Raw genomic sequence first — 10,714 nt, forward strand, 5'->3', positions numbered from 1 at the left:
AACCAGAAGACCAATTATAGAGGAAGGAATCTCAACAGAAGTGCTAGCTGTGGGCACGGTCTCTCTTGCCTGCCACCCGTAAGTAATCCAAAAGACCGGCTATTCCTTCCTGCTCTCCGACACCTAGAGTTCAGGTAGGTGACCTGGATTTGGCCTATCTGTTGCTCTCATTTAGCCCCTTGAATCTTGAGAAAGTGAAAGAAACACCCAGGGACACTTGAGAAAATATTCAGGACAGCCAAAGGCCCAGGAGTGTCATCCAAAAAACTGTTCTTGTGGCTGATGTTGGTTGCATTTCCTGTTATCTAGCCTCCCTTGATTCCAGTCAGTTCTGCAAGTTGTGATTGCCAGCCTTCCCATGAATTCTGGGAGTCTTCCAGTACACATCCAATACACCCTTTTGCTGCTTAAGCTAGCCAGAATCATTATCTGCTGCTTGCAACTAAACCTCTGTTCCTGTGCTCTCTCTTTCATAGTGGAAAATCCATTGCAACATGGCAGTTACTGTTTGATGCATCTCTGAGCTCTAGCCCCCAACCCTAGCCCTGGGTCAAGCTCAGAATCAGCACCAGGAAATAGGTGTTAACTAAGTGAGGTCTCAGGATAAAAAATTTAGAATATATATATATATTAGGACTTAGACCTAGGGAATTTTGGAGAAAACTTCCCGGCTCCAGGAACTCTGCCTGTCACAAGAGACGCCATTGTGTCTATTGATTTGGATTCTCTGGCTTGGAACAAGGAGCACGAGTCACTCTTCTTTCTCCTCAATAATACCGAACAGCTGCTCTGAAGTGAACACCAGATGACATGCCTATAACCCCCTTCTCTAAATAAATGCAATAAATATGACTTTCTCTTTCATGAAACATGGTTGGGAAACATGCCAAAGGATCATCATCTCTCCCTGCTCTGGCAACTCTCTGGCATCCTACACAGCAAAGCAAGGGTGCATGTTCCCTGGGCAGCATCAGCCCCACTCTGAGCAGCTGCCATCACACTAGATCTAGAGCTGAGAGGTCTGGTGCTGTCTGGTGTGAAGCCCTCTGCCTCTCTGCAGAGGCTGTCAGTCCTGTGCTGCCAATTAGTCCTTCCAATGGGCATTCACTGAGTGCTGAGGCTGGGATGGGGAATTGTAGTTTAATGAGTACCACAGATGCAGGAACACGTTTGCCCAACAGATGGCCAAGGCTTCTTGACTGATGCTTGTACCGAGTTCAAGGGGTAAAGGGGAGTACGGTGGAGGGGCAAGAGGGGGTCAGAGAAGACCTATGGAGGAGGTGAACCAGAACTGGGTTTTGATGTCAGATCGAGGTTTGTCAATGAGAAATGCAGGATGGATGTTTCAGACTAAAATGCAACATGAGCAAATGCACGACGGCCTGAGGGTACAAGAAGGAGTCGGGATGGGAAGGCAGATCTGCAACTTGTCTTGAAATTGCAGCAAGCCTTCTCTGGGTGGGCCAGAAGTGAGCCTTCCTTTTTGGTAGGATCTGGGGACCAAGACTGAGTCTCCACTCGGAAACACTGGCGTTGAAGGACCTCCTGCTCAGCAGAGAACCTTCAACCTGGGAGCCATGACTCTATCTCGTCCCTGATCATTTCCCACATTCCTGGACATAGGCCATTTCTTCCTTTACAGGGCCGGGCAGGAAAAGTGAAATGCCCGACAAAGAGACTCACTGGGTGCTGTGGCCCTCAGTCTGGACACAGAGCTCTATCCATTCATTTATCCAACCTTTATTGAGCACCTTTGGTATACTGTGCCAAGGAGGGGTGGCCCAAAAATAACTGATACATATTCTTTACAGGAATGTGATTAAATACTATGCAACCATAAAAAGTGATGTGGAAAGAGCATTTAATGATTTAGAGAAGGAATGTATTCTATGGGAAAAAAGCAAGTTAGAAATATGTTATACATGGAATAATGTCATTTTCTGCAAGAGAGAAACTTCTCTCTGCACATAAAGATATGGAGGCTGGAAAGAGATGTGGATAATATCAATACATAAACATACACATGTACACATACACATACGCATACATACATGCGTGCCTTCTCTCTGAATGGTGGGATTACAGTTGACTTATAATTTTTTGTTTATTTCTATTTTCCAGATTTTCTATAATGCACATATGTAATTTTGAATCTGGAAAAAAATAAAAGAAAAATTTAAAATACAACAAAAATCACAGCCCTTGTGCTCCCAGAGGTGCTCATGGGCAGTGCAGGACTCAATCACGTCCCCATAGGAGTGGGTGGATGTGGATGTTAGAAGACTCCGGGTCGTAGTTAAGTCTTTGGCTTTAGCAGGCCGTCAACCTGTTAATCCCAGCACACAGCTACTGGCCTATTTTGTTGCCCATGGTTCCAATGACAGTTTAATTGTCAGGGCTTTTGTGGTCTCATTTTGGTCTGCTTGTTTGTCTGATGCTTCTGGGGCTCCCTCTGGGCTTTGCTGGTGCTACCTGAGGAGGAGAAGGTGCGTCTCCAGGTGAGGCACTGATGTCTCCTGGTGGGTCCAGGCCCATAGGGACAAGAGGGTTCTCTGACCAGAATCTTACTGTGACAAGATCCCCTTAATAGAGACCCCCAGCTACCCTTTTGTCTCTACTGGGAGAACATTCTCAGCCCCATGGGGACAAAGAGGCTGCCTCAGCCATGCCACTAACCATGGGTGTCCCTCTTGTCCAAGCCCCAGGGCCGGAAGCCTCTTGGTGGAGGAGGACAGTCTCAGGCCCAGGTGGAGAGCTCCACCCCTGGCTGTTTACTCGTAGTGGGGTTCCCAGTTGACCTCCCTAGCACGTGGTGTTCCCATAGGAACTCTTGTTCAATACGGGAAGGGGAGGGAAGAGCCTACCGGGGTGCCTTCTGCTGCTAAGTTGGTGGTTGGGAACCACTGGATCTAGGTCTCCTTCCATTGGGTGGGAGGACCTGAGACGCCCTGCTACTGTGTTCAGTCCCGGGATCTCAGACCAGTTCTCCTTTTACCACCTCTCAGAATTCCATTCTGACTGCCTGTTGTCAAATGTTGTACTTAGCAGAGAGGAGCAGAGAGATCTGGATCTTTCTCCTCTTGTCCGAAACACGGGCGCCCTCCTCAGTCTTCTTCATTTCTCTTTTCCTCCATCTACTCCACTAAGTTCTTTGTTAAGATACAATTAACTTATTATAAATTTCACCCATCTAAGATGTACAGTTCAATGATTTTTAACATAGTCACCAGGTTGTGCAACAAACAAACACCACTATTTCATTCCAGAACATTTTCATCACCCTAGAAAGAAATCCTGTATCCATTAGCAGAAACTGGCCCTCATTCCCCTCTCCCCTCAGCCCCTGGTGACCATTAATCTACCTTCTGTCCATAGAGATTTGCCTTCTCTGGACATTTCTCCTGGATGGAAACATACAATAAATGGTATTTTATGCTTGGCTTCTTTTGCTTTGCATAACGTCTTCAAAGTTCGCCCAGGCTGTAGCATGTATCAGTGCTTCATTCTTTTTATTTGCAAATAATACTCTATTAAACAGATATACCACATTTTATTTATCCATTCATCACTTGAATTTTTAAGTTGTTTCCACTTTTTGGCAACGATGAATAATGCGGCTATGGACATTCATGCAGATTGTGTGGACGTACATTTTCATTGCTCTTGGGTATATGCCTAGGAATGGAATTGCTGGCTCATATGGAATGTAGTACTGACATATGCTACAACGTGGATGCATCTCAAAAACATTATACTAAGTGAAAGAAACCAGCCACAAAGGACCACATATTGTATGATTCCATTTAAATAAAATGTCCACAACAGGAAAACCCACAGAGACCGAAGTAGATTAGTGGTTGCCTAGTGATGGGGTCAGGGCTGGGGAAGGGGAGGTTCTTGTAATGTGTATGGGGTTTTTGGGGAGCTGATGTTGACATTCTAAAATCGACCATGACAAGGCTTGCACACATCTCTGAATATATTCTAAAAACTATTGTACACTTTAAATAGGTGAATTGTATGGTGTGTGAATTATATCTCAATAAGCCTGTTATTTAAAAAGAAAGAAGGGAGGGAGGGAAGGAGGAAGGGAGGAAGAGAGTCACTGTGGGGAGACAGGTCTGGACCCAGCCCCTTGTCCCCCAGGGTGAGTTGCCAGTGTCCCGCAGCCACACGGCTGCGGCCTCAGTGCCTCTTGTGAAGTGAGGGCCCGCTATAAATCGCCTGCCCACTGAGGACTGGCTCTGTAAACACGCGCCCAGGGGCCTCAGGCATGTGCCCCTCCACAAAGCTTAGCTGTGATTACTGCTTTATTGATCCTCCGATACCTTCTGGGTATTGAGTTGCTTAGAACTTTTTCACTTGCCTTGTAAGTCTCCCCATGCAAGTCAGCCGGCCCCATTTCCCGGGCCAGGATTCTCAACGACCCCAATCTTCCTGCTATAAATGTCACCGAAGATAAACTGGGGCCAAATCTCCTGTAGGAAGTGGTGGAAACTCTATCTCCAAAGCGGAGGAAAGCAAGACTGGACAAAGTTCGGGGGAATTCCCCAGAGCCGCTCTCCCCGCAGGTGCCCTGCAGGGCAGGAGGGAAGGAGGGAAGGATGGAGATTAGATTTGGAGCTTGCTTTTCTAAAAGCTTTCAGTCCTGGTGACTTGAGTTGACTACATGGTAAAAATAGCAGAGGGAAGTGAAAAATTTCATTAGCAGTTAAAGGTTCAGGATACATACAAAAGCAGTAGGAGACATGCACTTCCTTCAGAGAGAGAATTGCACTGAGCTGAGGTAAGAGCCCACAGAGCATGGGGGCAGAGTGTGTCTCAGGCTCCCCTAGAGCAGCAGGAAGTCACAAAGCCTGCAGGTTTGGGAGCCTTCCCATGACACAACAACCTCTCTGAGTGGAAAGTGTTAGCAATGCACTCTCTTTTCATTCATTAGCTTAAACAAAGCAGTTAAAGATAAAAAGAAAATGTGATAATGGTTCTCAATTCAAATAGAAATGGTTTGTAACCACCTGGTCCTTTGAATTCAGAAGATCATCCCTTTTTGTCAATCTCATGGGGTTGGGGTGGGAGGCAAAGGAGAAAATGTCCAGGGAAACATTCTGGAAACTGCAAAGCACTAGACAAACATCAATATCTTGCCTTCTCTCTTGGAGGCTTCTTACTCAGGGATCTACCTGAGAAGGATGCAGCAGGAGAGGACCAAGAACAATGCCAGCCCTCTGTCCTCCAGAGAAAAGCAAACCAGCCATAGATGCTGCCCCCCTTCAGGCAGCCCTGACTGCTCACAACCCCCAACATTCAAATCCCTGCTTTCCTAGGGATCGCTCTTGTTAGGGAGAACTTATCAGGTTTCAAAATCCCCATGTGCCTACTCTCTCATTTAGTGACTCAACAGAATGGTGAGGTTGGAAGGTCAGAGATGAGCATCTCCAGGTACAGAGGGAGAAATGGAGGCTCAGAGAGGTTGGGGTATCTACATGCTTCATCCTACAGGGTCTGGTGTCACGGAGAGGGCTACAGGAGGTGGCTTGTCAGAGAGGGCCCGCCTTCTCAGTCCCAATGCTGAGGCCATTACCCCAACAGCTTTGTGGCTCTCAGTGCCTTTGCTCTCAATAACTTTGCCCATGTCTGGGTGTACTCCTGAGCCTGGCACCCGGTGGTCCAGAGGGTCCTCATGCCAGGACCCTACTTGCCCTTGAGGGAGCCTTAGCATCTCATCAGACAGAGATCAGAGCTGATGAACCCCAGAGCACACATGCTCGGTGCTGCGGGGGCCTTGGTGGTACAGTGAAGGGGGGACTCAACCAGGCAGAAGGAAAATCCACATCGCCAGAGTGTACACCAATATATAGGGGGCATTTCTCCTTTCCACAAAGAAGAGACCACCAATATTTTTTGGAAACATGTGCCTCTTTTAACTTTCCCCTTTTGATAGAAACATGAATGCAGAGAAATACTTCTCTGTTTTAAAGGAAAAACAATGAAAGCATGATGATAAATAAGCATTGACCCTCCACCCCTTAGCTGGAGACATGACGGGAAGCCATGTGGCTGAGGGGACTGAAGTGGGGGCTGCTTCTCACCTCCCCATCATTGTCCCCATACTGGAAGGTGTGTCTAGTTTCATAAGATGCTCTGAATTTTCGAGGAAACCTAGGAATGTGCGCTCTTACATGATGCTTCCCTATTTTCATGTGCAGTACAAATCTCGTTTTCCCCTGAAACTCCATGAAGACCAACTATGTAAAATGCATCGGTGGCCAAATTTGACTTGCAAGTTTGGACATGTGCCTGAGATTTTATATTACATCGACTGTGAATGTCTCTCCTTCAGAAGATCACACCAGCTCTCAGAGAGCAAGCTGACCTCCCCACTGCAAGCTCACCCCAAAGCCCTGGGAGGAAGCACAGAGAGGCTCCTGAAGCTCGTCTCCCCTGAGCACTCAGGGCTGCCCCTACCCTCTCCTTCTCTGAGGACCAGCCACATGAGGATATACTCATCAGTTTTATTCCTACGAAATAAAAATGTATTAATTGATCACATTGTTCTATATTTTTGATTTTGTGATAAGATGGAAAATGAACTCTGCGTTCCAAAAGACTCAAGAATGATTTAATAGATTTTGTTCAAAAGCCTGACCCTCTTAAGATGAGGATACAGCTTTCTTAAGAAACATCGTTACTAGTTAATGGACAGTTTAGACCTGGCCCCTGAGAATTCAAAGTTCAGGGGCTTGTATCCTAATATAAACAGGCTGTGAACTTTTGACTAAAACAGGTAAAGTAATGACAAACAAACCGTGATGAAATGAAAACTAATCAGAGGAGAATAATTTTCTGAATTTTTCCGAGAAGCCCCGCTAATCCTGGAGGATGTGATCTCACGCCCCAGCCATGCAGCCTCTGTCCACACAGGGCAGCTGTAGATGCAGCGACATAGTCAGTGCCGCGTGCGCCTCTCGCTCCCTGTGTGCAGGGCCACGTGGGAGTGAAGCCTGACCAGCACTCTGGCTCTTCTGCCAGCATCCTCCTCCCTTACAGCCGTTCTTCTCCTGGTTTCACTGTTCTCTCCTGATCAATGAGGCCATTCTTTGGGCTCTCGCTGGTATGCTCCTGCACAACCATGCTTTTCCTCCTTGTTCACATTATCACAGAATTAAAAAAAAAAAGAATTGAAGAAATTAGAACTGACAAAAGGAAGTTGAACAAATCCATTGTCTCCTTCCTTCAATATATTCCCCACACATCAGCCAGAGGGATCCACTTAAAATCCAAAGATTCTACCACTCCTCTGCTCAGAGCCTGCAGTGGCTCCCTACTTCTCTGATGAAAACGAAGCTCTTTCAAATTACCTTTGGGTGTCTCTATGATCTTCCCCCCACCTTCTCCCTACTCACATCTGTGGTTTCATCACCTCCTGTTCTCTCCCTCCCCCATGTATTCACAGCCACACGGACTCCTCAAGCATACCAGGCCCACCCACCTCAGAGCCTTTGTACTTGCTGCTCCTTCCACCTAGGACCTCTTTCTTAGATTGCCACATAGCTTTCTCTCACTTCATTGAGGTCTTTACTCAAATGTCACCTCATCATGATTTTGATTTGCATTTCCCTGATGATAAGTGACGTTGAGCATATTTTCATGTACCTACTGACCATTGGTATGTCTTCCTTGGGAAAATGTCTATTCAGGTCCTTTGCCAATTCTTTAATTGGATTTTTTGCTATTGCGTTTTCCTAGAAACAGAGAATAGAATAGTGGTCACCAAGGCATGTGGGGGCATAGGGAAATGCACATCAAAAAATATAAATTTTCAGTTATAAGAATAAGTTCTAAGGATCTAAGGTGCAGCAAGGTGACTATAGTTAATAATACAGTATATATGCTTGAAAGTTGCTGAGAATAGATCTTAAGCATTCTCAACAACAACAAAAATATATAGTTGACTATGTGAGATGATGGATATGTTAATTATCTTAATCTTGGTAATCATGCAACAATGTATCTTATATCAAATCATCACATTGTACACTTTAAATATATACAAGTGTTTTTGTCAATTATTCCTCAATGAGGTTGGAAAAAAAGAGTCAACTCCCTGGGGCTGTCCCTGACCATGCCATCTAAAGATTCAGTTGAATGCCCCCAGCTCCAGCACCCCTGCCTTCCTCTCCTCTTCCCTGTGGCCCTGTCACTCTCTGATGTGCCATCTCTTTTAAATATTACCTTGTTTCTTAACTGCTTCCCAGTCTGTAACCCCCTTGGTAGCGAGGATTTTGACCTTTGTGTGTGGCCCATAATCAGCTCTCAATAAATGTTGAAATTTTTATTCTTTTTTTCGAAACAAACACTGAGTAAAGAAGTACATGTACCTGGCAAGGCGACACTAACGGAGCTGGGTGGTAGAGAGAACTCTGCTCCCCTTGCCCTTTGTTACTTGGATGCCTGGGCAGGTCCCTTGCCATCTCTAAGCCTTAGTACCCTCTGTAAAATGGGCACAATTATACCCACCTATCTTAGCTAATGGGATGTTTGAGGGATATCATTGGAAGAGCAGAGTCTAAAGTGCTTTACAAGAGCTAATATGCACCAAGGCAGGGCTCCTTGTCACTATCGATATTCGGGGCTGGCTCATTCTTGCTTGTGGTGGGCTGTCCTCTGCATTGTAAGGTGCTGAGCAGCACCCCTGGGCCCCGTGCACTGGACACCAGTAGCAACACCCCCATAACCCCACGCACCTGAGTCTTGACAACCAAAAGTACCTCCAAACACTGCCAAATGTCCCTAGGGCGGGGGTAGAATTGTCCCCACTGAGGACCACTGCTCTCTGAAGGCCTGCTAGTTGAAGTAGAAACTATAATATTCACCATTTAAATTCTTTAACTGGTCTGTTTTTCACTGAAATTGAAAATCCACTTCGACTCCCTCTTTGGTTAAGTTTTATTCACGTGAGAATGAACAAGAAGCTGACTGCCGCAGGCAGCCCCCAGGTGGTTCCAGCTCCCACTCTCCCAACAGACAGCCCTCCCTCCATCTGGGGGCAATAAAACGTTTTCAGAGTTTATGTCGCAATTTCAGAGCCTTGAATGGGATCCCCAAAATACTGGGAAGTTTGTGCCAAGTTCCAAAGAAGGGCCTGGTAATAAGTTGTTGGGCAGGACATGCTTCCATTCTTCACCAGCCGCCACCACCATGCCCTTTAGGAAAAGTTCCAGGCATCTGGAGGAGGCAGTTACAAACCCAGGCTAGCAGTTGGTTAAACGTAGCCAACTAAATCTAAGTGACAGTGTCGGGAAGCCACCCGGCTTCTGGGGGAATCGCTGAGGGGAGCTCTTTTTAAGGATAATAACTGATCCCAAATCTAACATACTGCACTCAGATGTGCAAGAAAAAGTTGCTTGTTTGTTTAAATTTTCCTGTAACTGCTTTAATCTTCTCCTTGAATCCCCACCCCCAGGAAGTGGAGATAGGGAGCCAGCAAAGGCAACTGAGCTTTTCCGGTAAACGGTTTCTCAATTCGTTTTTGGTTTAAATAATGTCTTTAATAAATGGTCAACTCCAAGTTCAGCCTTCCAGTGGAGTTGTGGCTCCCTCCCTCTCTTCCAGATGGTGATCTGGGTGTGAGCAAAAGGCCTGGGACAGGAAAGTGGCCCCCCGTTGATGGTCAGCACGCAGCCCACTCCGATGGTTGCCCCCGCGGGTTTGTGCTCTGTGAGATCTGTGGCGAGCACATCAAGACACCTGCAGTCCTGGCTGTGCTTGCAGCAGGGAAGCCACCATCTGCTGCTACTGCCACTGGCCGGCCTGGGGCTCTGGGCTTTGTGGTCCTCGGTGCCTCTCTTTTCTAGACACTAGATTGTTGACACTCCACATTGAACTTCACATGCTTTTACCTGGCAAGCGGGAGCTCCTGGGACCCATGCACACCTGGCTTGGGCTGCAGGAAGTCAGGACTCCTCAGATCTGAGCATCTAGACACCTGTCACTCACTCCCAGTCTATGCTGAAGCTGACATCAAGTCAAGGTGGTGGGGCTTGTCCCAAGAACCTGGAGCCTCATTCATTCATTTATTCATTCACCAAATATCTATCAAGTGCTCACTCTATGACAAAGAAAATGAGCAGTGTGTCAGAGGGAGATGGATGCTATAGAGAAAAGTATATTCAGGAAGGCGATGGGACCATTGGGAGACGAGGTCACTATTTTAAACAGACTGATCCCAAAGCCTTCTCTGATAAAGTGATATTTGAAAAGATTGGAGCAGAGACCTAGAATTAGTCAGAGGTGAGCCACAAGAATATCTGCTGGAAGAATCTTTCAGGCAAAGGGAAGAGCAAGCGCCCTGAGGCAAGAGCATGCCTGGCGTGTTTGCAAAACAACACAAAATCTGGGGTGGCCAGTTAGAGAAGGCTTTAGAAACACCCAGGTCAATATGAAGGTCCCTCAGAACATTTCGTGGCTGGCTTCCCTTATTGTAATGGCCTTCTTACTGATTTCCTTGTCCCACTCCTGATTATTCTCTAACTTGAGGTCAGCTTGATGGTGACAGAGGGCTATGGAGCCTGAGGTCTGGTTTCCTTGCTCTCCCTCTAGGGCCCGTGACTTCCTCACCAACTTCCGGCCCAGGAGAGGCAGGATCTCTTGTTCCTCTTTCAGTCTGGTTGGAGAACTCCCTCACTGAATATCCTGAGTTCTCTCTCTGCAGTAA

The sequence above is a fragment of the Equus przewalskii genome, chromosome 1 (genome assembly GCF_037783145.1).
Source record: "Equus przewalskii isolate Varuska chromosome 1, EquPr2, whole genome shotgun sequence".
Classification (NCBI taxonomy): Eukaryota; Metazoa; Chordata; class Mammalia; order Perissodactyla; family Equidae; genus Equus; species Equus przewalskii.